This window comes from Meles meles, chromosome 1 (genome assembly GCF_922984935.1).
Source record: "Meles meles chromosome 1, mMelMel3.1 paternal haplotype, whole genome shotgun sequence".
Lineage (NCBI taxonomy): Eukaryota > Metazoa > Chordata > Mammalia > Carnivora > Mustelidae > Meles > Meles meles.
The window spans coordinates 146,566,928-146,576,222 of record NC_060066.1 but is presented as its reverse complement, the minus strand read 5'-3'; the positions used below and the strand labels follow the sequence as shown (position 1 = coordinate 146,576,222).

Genomic DNA, 9,295 nt, shown 5'->3' with positions numbered 1-9,295 from the left:
TGAAGGGAGACTGACTGTCCTTTCTGCAGTTTCTAATGTTTATGGATTTTTTTCATAAACGACACCTCACATTTGTAAAATAGTTTACGAGTCTCTTCAAAATTGACTCTTTTAATCCTGGAAAAAAAAGTGACAAGTAGCCCATCGTAGGAAGAGAGAAATTAAAGAGGATCAGATGAATGATTTGCCCAAGGTCACAACCTTATTTTATGGAAGATCTAAGACTAGAACCTAACTTTTCCATCTTTTATTCCTTACAACACACAGAAGAGTAAACACGAATTCCTTCTGGTTTAAGAAATCCCCTGACTTGTAAGGTAATGGAAACTTCCTTTTAAAAATAACCTCTATAAAAAAATTTAAAAAAGAAGTCTACATGACTAATTCTCCTAAAATAATAAAACAATTATAAGACCACATAAAAGTCATCTAAAACCTGGGTGAAGAGAAGATCAAAGATGCTTATGTAAGGACAAGATAGAAGCCAAGCTTCAAAATTCAAAGCTTTTGTGAGCTCTAATCATTTCACTTGCATTCATAAAATCTTAAACATTTTCTCTCTACTTTTTGATGTATAATATTCAATCAATTGTAATGGAATATAAGTGGATAGTACTTGTAATGGTCCCCGAGCATGAAAGTGAAAACCATGGCACGCACACGGCACTGCCACCTAGAGGAAAGTGAGCCCTTTCCTGCCAGTCCAGATGCGTTCAGAGAAAAGAGAACGGACCTGGGGTTGGTGCCATTGTTATTCCTCTCCTTCTAAGTTATTTAAGATAGAAAAAATTTGGATTTTCCTCTTCTCCATTCTAAAGTCAAAGGCAATGACTAGATCTACTGCTAGGAATTCTGTGTATGTTTCCTTTTCAATGGATTTATAAATTCCATTATGTCGATATCAAAAATATATAACAGATTTAGAAGGGATGAAGTATCCTGCTGGGACTTCCTAGGGAGGGGCATTTTTCCAGTTTATTGAGACTTTGGATTATCGGTGGGACTAAAGCGTCATGACTGACCCTCTTCTTATGCTATTACCATTGCAGAGAGTTGGCATTAAAACTCCATGTGATTAAAAAATTCATAAGTCCTTTAAAATTATACATATTGACAGATAAAAAGAATATAAAAATATTCACAAACTATTTAGCTAGTGAATTGTGAGCTTTTAACAGGAAAAGAAAATCAAAGGCGGCATCTTTTCAAAGGATTCGTTGTATCTAACCACTTTCTCTCAATTTTTCTGGTGTATATTTATGAGATTAAATATATTGAAGAGCAGTGAGGTGTGGTGGTCTTCAAACAGTTAAACAGTATACTCCTGTTGAGAAAACACTTTGTTGTGGGGCGCCTGGGTGGCTCAGTGTGTTAAAGCCTCTGCCTTCAGCTCAGGTCATGATCCCAGGGTTCTGGGATCGAGCCCCGCATCGGGCTCTCTGCTCTGTGGACAGACTGCTTCCCTCTCTCTCTGCCTGCCTCTCTGCCTACTTGTGATCTCTGTCTGTCAAATAAATAAATAAAATCTTTTAAAAAAAAACCACTTTGTTGTAGTAAAATAGCTTTTAATCCTAAATTTTATAATTGGGTGAGGCTGTGTGCATGTGGGGGGTGAGCTTTGATGGCAAAAATGGGAAAAGACAGAGGAAAGAAAATTTAAGTAATAGCAGAGGGGGTATAAAGTAGTACTCAGACTAGAAGATATTCATTTCCTACCCTTAAATGCAAGAAAACCATGAAAGTTTCTGCCATTGAAGCCCAGAAAATTTTCACAAAGATTATTGGGTATTCACAGAGAACAAAGATAGTCACATCCCCTAAATTTCCCTCAGTGAAACGTTTATTTAGCAGCAATTAGGAATAGACATCAAAATAGTTTCTAAGTTGTGAATAGTTTAGGCAGAACCTATCTACATTTATGTGACTGAACAGCGAACCATTGCTAAGAACATTCTGTAGAGATTATATCTCCCTTGTCACAAAGAAATGATTGGTCCATCATGTCCCACCATGGGATCAAGAACTAGAACATTTAAATAAGAGAACATGCAGAGAAAAACAATGGATGAAAAGGGCAAGAAGAGAAATATGATCCAGTCAGTCACCAGAATAATGAAGGATGGTAATCAATAGTAAAACAACATTAAAATCAACATTAAAAGTAATAGTACTTATTGGACATATTATTTATAATTTTATATATATGTGTGTGGTATTCCATAGTGGATATTCAGCTCACCTTGAGTAATCCCTTGGTGTGTCTTTTAAAAGCTCCTATTTGACGAAAGTTCTGTCAAAGTTTATTAAAGAAAAGGTGCTGTTTACTAAAGAAAGGGTAGATCTAGCCAACATGTGTATTTTTATCCTGGCACCCTGTGTGAAAAATCACATAAGCGTATCACTTCAAGAATGATGTCTAAATAGAGTCTATTATTACTTGAGTGACTTCAGTCCAAAGTAGTTTGGGAACTATAAAATGTCACAGATTCCTTCATCTTAAAGGCAGTATGCTGCAGGGGAGGTAATTCCTAGCTCTACAGGAGAAGTCTTGACTCCCAGTTCTGCCACTCATTGACCAGCTATGTCTCTATGGTAAGGTCGTTTGTAATCTGAAACTTTTCTTGGCTGTAAGAAGATAATTATTCTGTCTATCTTCTAGGACCACAGAAACTGAAATAATGCATATGACTATTTTTATTTTTCTTACTAACAACATAAATAATAATAACTCCTATTTCATAGCACTTGAAAAGCACCTTCGAATACTTGATCCCATTCAGTGCTTACAGCAATCATCTGAAGCAGATTCTCGTCTCCATTTTTCAGTTGAGGAAATGAAGTTAAAGAGGTCAGCATATATATCATGGGATCAGGAAAATGAAGTGCCAGGATTAAAGTTCTAATTTTCTAATATTTTGCACCATCATCTGCTACACTAAATCATTTCATCATAAATCTTCCCATTTCATTCTACTTTACAGAGTCAACAAGTAATGTTGGCTGTTCCACATGTACTTGTGTAACTCTAGCAATGAGGAAACCCTCACCTTCTGAGGAAATCCATTCCATTGTTCAATACTCTCATTTTTAGAAAGGTCTTTGCCTTGATCAAAACCCACCTCTTCATAACTTCCACTTATTATTTCTTTATTTCTATCCTCTAAAAATGTGCAAAATAAGTTAAATTCTTCTTCAGCTGGCTCCCCTCACCGCCCCGACAATGGGTTTGTTGCCAGAACACAAGTGTCATGAAAACCATGGCTAAACCCAAAACAAAATGGGAAAGGAAAAGACTCATATCAGCATTGTCATCATTGGACACCCAGATTTGGACAAGTCTACCACTACTGGTCAACTGATCTGCAAATGTGTGGGATCCACAAGAGAACTACCAAAAAATTTGAGAAGGAGTCTGCTGAGATGGGAAAGAGCTCCTTCAGGCTGGGTCTCGCATAAACTTGAAAGCTGAACATGAACATGGTATCACCACTGATATTTCCTGTGGGAATTTAAAATCAGCAAGTATTATGAGACCATCATTGAAGCTCCAGGACACAGAGACTTTCAAAAACATGATTACACACACATCTCAGTCTGACTGTGCTGTCCTGATTTTGCTGCTGGTGTTGGTGAATTTGAAGCAGATATCTCCAAGAATGGGCAAAACCGAGCCCTTCTGGCTTACACAGTAGGTGTAAAACAACTCATTGTTGGTGTTAACAAAATGGATTCCACTGAGCCACCCTACAGCCAGAAGAGATCCAAGGAAATCATTAAGGAAGTCAGCACCTACATTAAGAAAATTGGCTACAACCCCAACACAGTAGCATTTGTGCCCATTTCTGGTTGGAATGGTGACAACATGCTGGAGCCAAGTGCTAACATGCTGTGGTTCAAGGGATGGAAAGTCACCCATAAAGGTGGGAATGCCAGTGGAACAACATTGCTTGAAGCTCTGGATTGCATTCTGCCACTAACTTGTCCAACTGGCAGATACTTGCGTCTCCCTCTCCAGGATGTCAGCAAAATTTGTGCTATTGATACTGTCCCTGTGGGCCGAGTGGAGACTGGTGTTTTCAAACCTGGCATAGTGGTCACCTTTGCTCTAGTCAGTGTTACAACTGAAATAAAGTCTGTCGAAATGCACCATGAAATTTTGAGTGAGGCTTTTCCTGGGGACAATGTGGGCTTCAATGTCAAGAATGTATCATGGGCGCCTGGGTGGCTCAGTGGGTTGGGCCGCTGCCTTCGGCTCGGGTCATGGTCCCGGGGTCCTGGGATCGAGCCCCGCATCGGGCTCTCTGCTCCGCGGGGAGCCTGCTTCCTCCTCTCTCTCTGCCTGCCTCTCTGCCTAGTTGTGATTTCTCTCTGTCAAATAAATAAAATGTTAAAAAAAAAAAAAAAGAATGTATCTGTCAAAGATGTTCATTGTGGCAGTGTGACTAATGATGGTAAAAATGACCCACCTATGGAAGCAGCTGGCTTTGTGACTCAGGTGATTATCCTGAAACATCCAGGCCACATCAGTGCTGGATATGCACCTGTGCTGGATGGTCACATACCTCACATTGCTTGCAAGTTTGCTGAAGGAGTAGATTGTGTTCTGGAAAGAAGCTGGAAGACGGTCCCAAGTTCTTGAAATCTGGTGATGCTGCCATCTTTGCTGTGGTTCCTGGCAAGCCTACGTGTGTTGAGAGCTCTCGACTGTCCTCCTCTGGGCTGTTTTGCTGTTTGTGACATGAGACAGATGGCTGCTGTGAGTGTCATCAAAGCAGTGGACAAAAAAGCGGCTGGAGCTTGCAAGGTCACCAAGTCTGCCCAGAAAGCTCAGAAGGCTAAATGAGTATTATCCCCAATACCTGCCATCTCAGTCTTATTCGGTGGTGGAAAAACGGTCTCAGAACTGTTCGTGTCAATTGGACAAGACTGGTTAATGATTACAATGCACTGTAAAAGTTTCAGAAGGAAAGGAGAATGTTCTGTGGACCATTTGTTTTTCTGTGTGTTTGTGTGTGGGAATTCTAGGTTATTAGTTTTTAAGATCAGTACTTTTTAATGAAAACTACTTGACTAAAAATATGTGACAAAATTTTGAGGCCCATTAAAACAAATGTTTAATGAGGAAAAAAAAATTCTTCTTCAATTGAATGACTTTCAAGTTACTCTATGGACTTTTCTGTTTTCTAGAAACTAGTTCTTTCCAAATAACTCAAGAGTTTTCAGTTTCTAGTCTCCTCATCATTATAATTTTCCTAACTCTATAAATATGCTGTCAAAAACACCTTTTTCCTTGTGCCTAGTACAGTACTTAAAGTATTGAATTTGACTTTATATTTACTTTTCTATCTCTCCTATTAGGTTATGCACTTCTCTATGTGTGTAGAGAGGAAGAGAAGAATATTTATAATCAATCATTTTTGCTTGTTTCCCTGAGGAAACATACACAGGTCTTGATACATAAAAACCCTTAATCCATAGCATGTTAAATTAGTAAACTGAATCTTACTTGAATCTAACAATGTTAAGCAGCATCAAAAATGTTGATATCTAGGGGCACCTGGGTGGCTCAGTGGGTTAAAGCCTCTGCCTTAGGCTCAGGTCATGATCCCAGGGTCCTGGGATCAAGCCCCGCATCGGGTTCTCGCTCAGCAGGGAGCCTGCTTTCTCCTCTCTCTCTCTCTCTCTGCCTGCCTCTCTGCCTACTTGTAATTTCTGTCTGTTAAATGAAATAAATAAAAAATCTTTTAAAAAAATGTTGATATCTAATACTGGAAACTCAGTGTCTGGAATAAAAGAGGCTACAGTTCAACTTGATTGACCATTTATACAGCTAAGTGCCATGGTACAACAAAGGAGTCTTGCTATGCAGAGTACACAGAGACATTGCCCTCCAAAACTGAGGGTAGAGCCCAAAGAGATTTCACCAGAGAAGAGACACATCATTGGTTATTTAACCTGGAATTGGAAAGGCAAGTTTGCTTCCATATAAAGCAGAAGTAGAACGAAATTAATCCTATGAAAGAGATTGGGACCATATTATCAATATCTCATGGAGGGGATACAATTTAATGGCAATAAAAATGAAGTGTGACGAGTTATAAACAGAGCCAGCTTCATAGGCTCACTGCTAGAACAGTCGCCCTGGGCCATATGCTCAGAAGGGCTACCCTCTTGAAGTTTAAACTCTGAAGTAGCCGTCTTGACATGTTTAATACTTTTGTTTTTGAATTTGTGTTTTATAAATAAAATTCAGTGGAACAGTGGAGCTGTGTCAGCTCATGAAGCCTGGCCTCTCGCTGCTCACCCCCTTCATCTGGAGGCTTCTTGGCTCCCAGCTTTCTTCCCTTTGGCACCCCAACCACTGCTGATCACCATTGGGGTAACAGATCTCAGTGGCCAATGAAAGCATGTGTTCTGCCATTATAGCCAGGGGTTGCCCATGTATAAGCACAAAGAAAGTCAGAGACAGAGGCAAACCTTCAAGGTACCTTTGGGGAGGGGAAGGTGTATGTGTACGGGTAAGCAGAATTCATCCCTGCCCGGGTTGCAGAGCCATAGTAAGTTTAGCTGGTGATTTGTTGAATTCTTCACATCCATCCTCCATCAAACATATCCCAGGGTGGAGACTGCATTGTCTGGGGGCTACTTGTCCGACATGTGTTGAAAGAGATGACAGCCCATGAGAAGGGGAGATTGAGTTCCCCTGCTGCCAATAGGATCCTCCATTTTCATTTTGCCATGGGACCTGTCGATGATATAGCAGGTCCTGGTTAAAAAGTAGCTGAAGTTGGGGATACTCTGTAAGCCCCTAACCCAGGGTGGGTATGGAAACCTAGTAGTTATCTCAGTCATTTAATTTGAGACTTTGATTATAAATAACAGTTATCCATGCAAAAAAAGGGAATGAAGAAGGCTTCAGGGGGAGGAAATAACATGTGAGGGCCCAAGTCACATCAGAGAGTAGACATATTCCAAGAACCAAGAGAAGTTGAGTAGGATGGAAGGGGACCGTGAGCCCAAATTGGAGGACAGAAAGGCCAGTCACAGTCAGGGAGGGGGTCAGCAACTCTGCTAATCAATGGAAAGGCTTGAGAGGGAGCTGAAGTAGTGCAAAATTAAAAGTGTTTTGTTTTGGTTTGGTTTTTTCCCAGAGGTTGCTACAACTAAGACACATCTTTACTACCCTGGTCCAGTAGAGTCTATCTTTGACCTTTAATTAAATGATGTTGCAGTATTCTCTGTAAAATGTCCTTTTGTTGGAATTAGCACATCACTGTCCCTTTGCCAAACTTAGATCCTAGTTTCTCATCCCCTGTGAGTGTGATGAGCAGGAGCTCTTCTTTCTCACAGTAGTGAAAGCTTGATACATAAAAACCCTTAGTTCATAGCATGTTAAACTCGTAAACTGAATATTAATTGCATTTAACAATGTTAAGCAGCATCAAAAAGTTGATATCTAATATTGGAAACTCAGTTTCTGGAATAAAAGAGGCCACAGTCTAACTTGATTGACCATTTATCCAGTTAAATGCCATGGTACACTGGAGGTCACTGGAGGAAAAGGGCTCATCAAGAAATGACATGAACACAAATATTTCTTGCACTTCATTGCTACCGTCTACTGAAAGAACTTGTGTGGCTGCTTTGCCAAACTCTACCTGGAACTTACGCTGAACAAAAAGTAAATGAATGGACCCCAGTAGGATACCGAAAAGAACCTCTCAGAGCTGCAGCAGAGCACATTTTTTTCAGAATTGGAATGAAGTGGATATTTTTTTCTTTAGTAAGGATTTTTTTTTATCACATTGACATTTAGTTTATTAGAGCTAAGTTTACAAGACCAATTCCAGAAGAGCTTTAGCTTAAATCAGTTGCCATTTTATATAGATAAGATGAGAAAATGCTAAAGAAATGTGGCTTTTCTCTCTCAAAGTTTATTCAAAACAAAATCAAATCAATTCCTTACCACCAGAAAGCGGCATAATTTACCTCAACTTTCAGGGAAACAAGTATACTCAGCAATAGGTTGAATGCAGGCTAAAAGTTGTTTTCTCATTCAAACTGTTAATTTTCTCCTTCCTTGATGTCCTTTTTTTTTTTTAATGAGACTGAACATTTTTACACTCATAAATTCTCAAGAATATCAATAAAAGATAATTAGTAAGACTTTTATAAATGGATATGGAAAGAAAATAGAAGATACATATAAAAACTCTAAGAGGAGTATCCAATAAATGCCACTGGTTTAGGTTCCAGTAAGCTCCGTATAAAAGAGGACAGACTTTTCTGGCACTTCTGCCATGCACCAGGCAAGTGGGATATGATTATTCCAATTTAATGTTACACCATCCCAATGAAGTAGGTATTTACACCCAGAAGAAACTGAGCTCCAAGGGGTTCACATAACTTGCCAGTTTCACATGATGGTGACTGATATAGCCTAGCCTTAAACTCAGGTGTGTCTTTTTGCAAATGTAGTAATAATTTGCAGGATAGTATTTCACTACCATGTCAATATCTTATGCTGTGGTTAGTTCATCCTAGGCCAGTCAAAGCCACCATATGGAATTACGGTGAAGATCATTTAATAAAGGTAAGAAAAATGATTTTCATTTGTTGAGTGCCAGTCATCATATTAGGCTCAATATTCATGATTATCAATATTGCAAAAAGCAATAGGACAGGTTGAAAGGAATTCAGTGAAGCTACCTGGGGAAAAAGGGAAATGGGTGCAGTTTGGAAAGGGGAAAGAATTAGGAAAGTGAAAATGAAAGGGGTGTCTCAAGGTCAAGCCTGCCTTCCAAGAGATGGATAAAAAGATGACAGTATGTTGTGAGCAAGACCAAGTGAAATTTAACATGAAAAATATATATATAACACTGCAATAGCAACAGTATGAAAAGCCTAACCCGGAAGTGTGCACATACTTGCTAAATCCTGAATTTGCCCAGTGGAGCACCACACCCAAACTTCCAGTCTCCCAGACAAGCAACCACTATAGGTTGTTTATCTGCTGCAAATGAGAGGTTGGAGGAAAAAGAAGAAAGCAGAAAGGGATGTTTTAACTAGAGTCTGAGGTTCAACATAATGCAAAAAACATGTATGGCTGCTTACTACATGCTGTGTGCTGGCGATAAAGAGAAGCGGTAGGAAGAACATCACAGTAGGGAAAGAGATCTCGGAGTTGAAAGGAAATTTCTTGGGATCAACAAAATAGATGTTTTCATGTTACTTGTGTTGCATGCTTCCAGCTTAAGTCATAGATTTCTTGGAACTTTGCATGTAAAGGTACGCT

At 39.4% G+C, this 9,295-nt stretch overlaps 1 pseudogene; it reads left to right on the top strand.

Annotated features, from left to right (window-relative positions):
• The first annotated feature begins 3,277 nt into the window (after positions 1–3,277).
• LOC123946039 lies at positions 3,278–4,844 on the top strand (annotated as a pseudogene).
• The last annotated feature ends 4,451 nt before the right edge of the window (positions 4,845–9,295 follow it).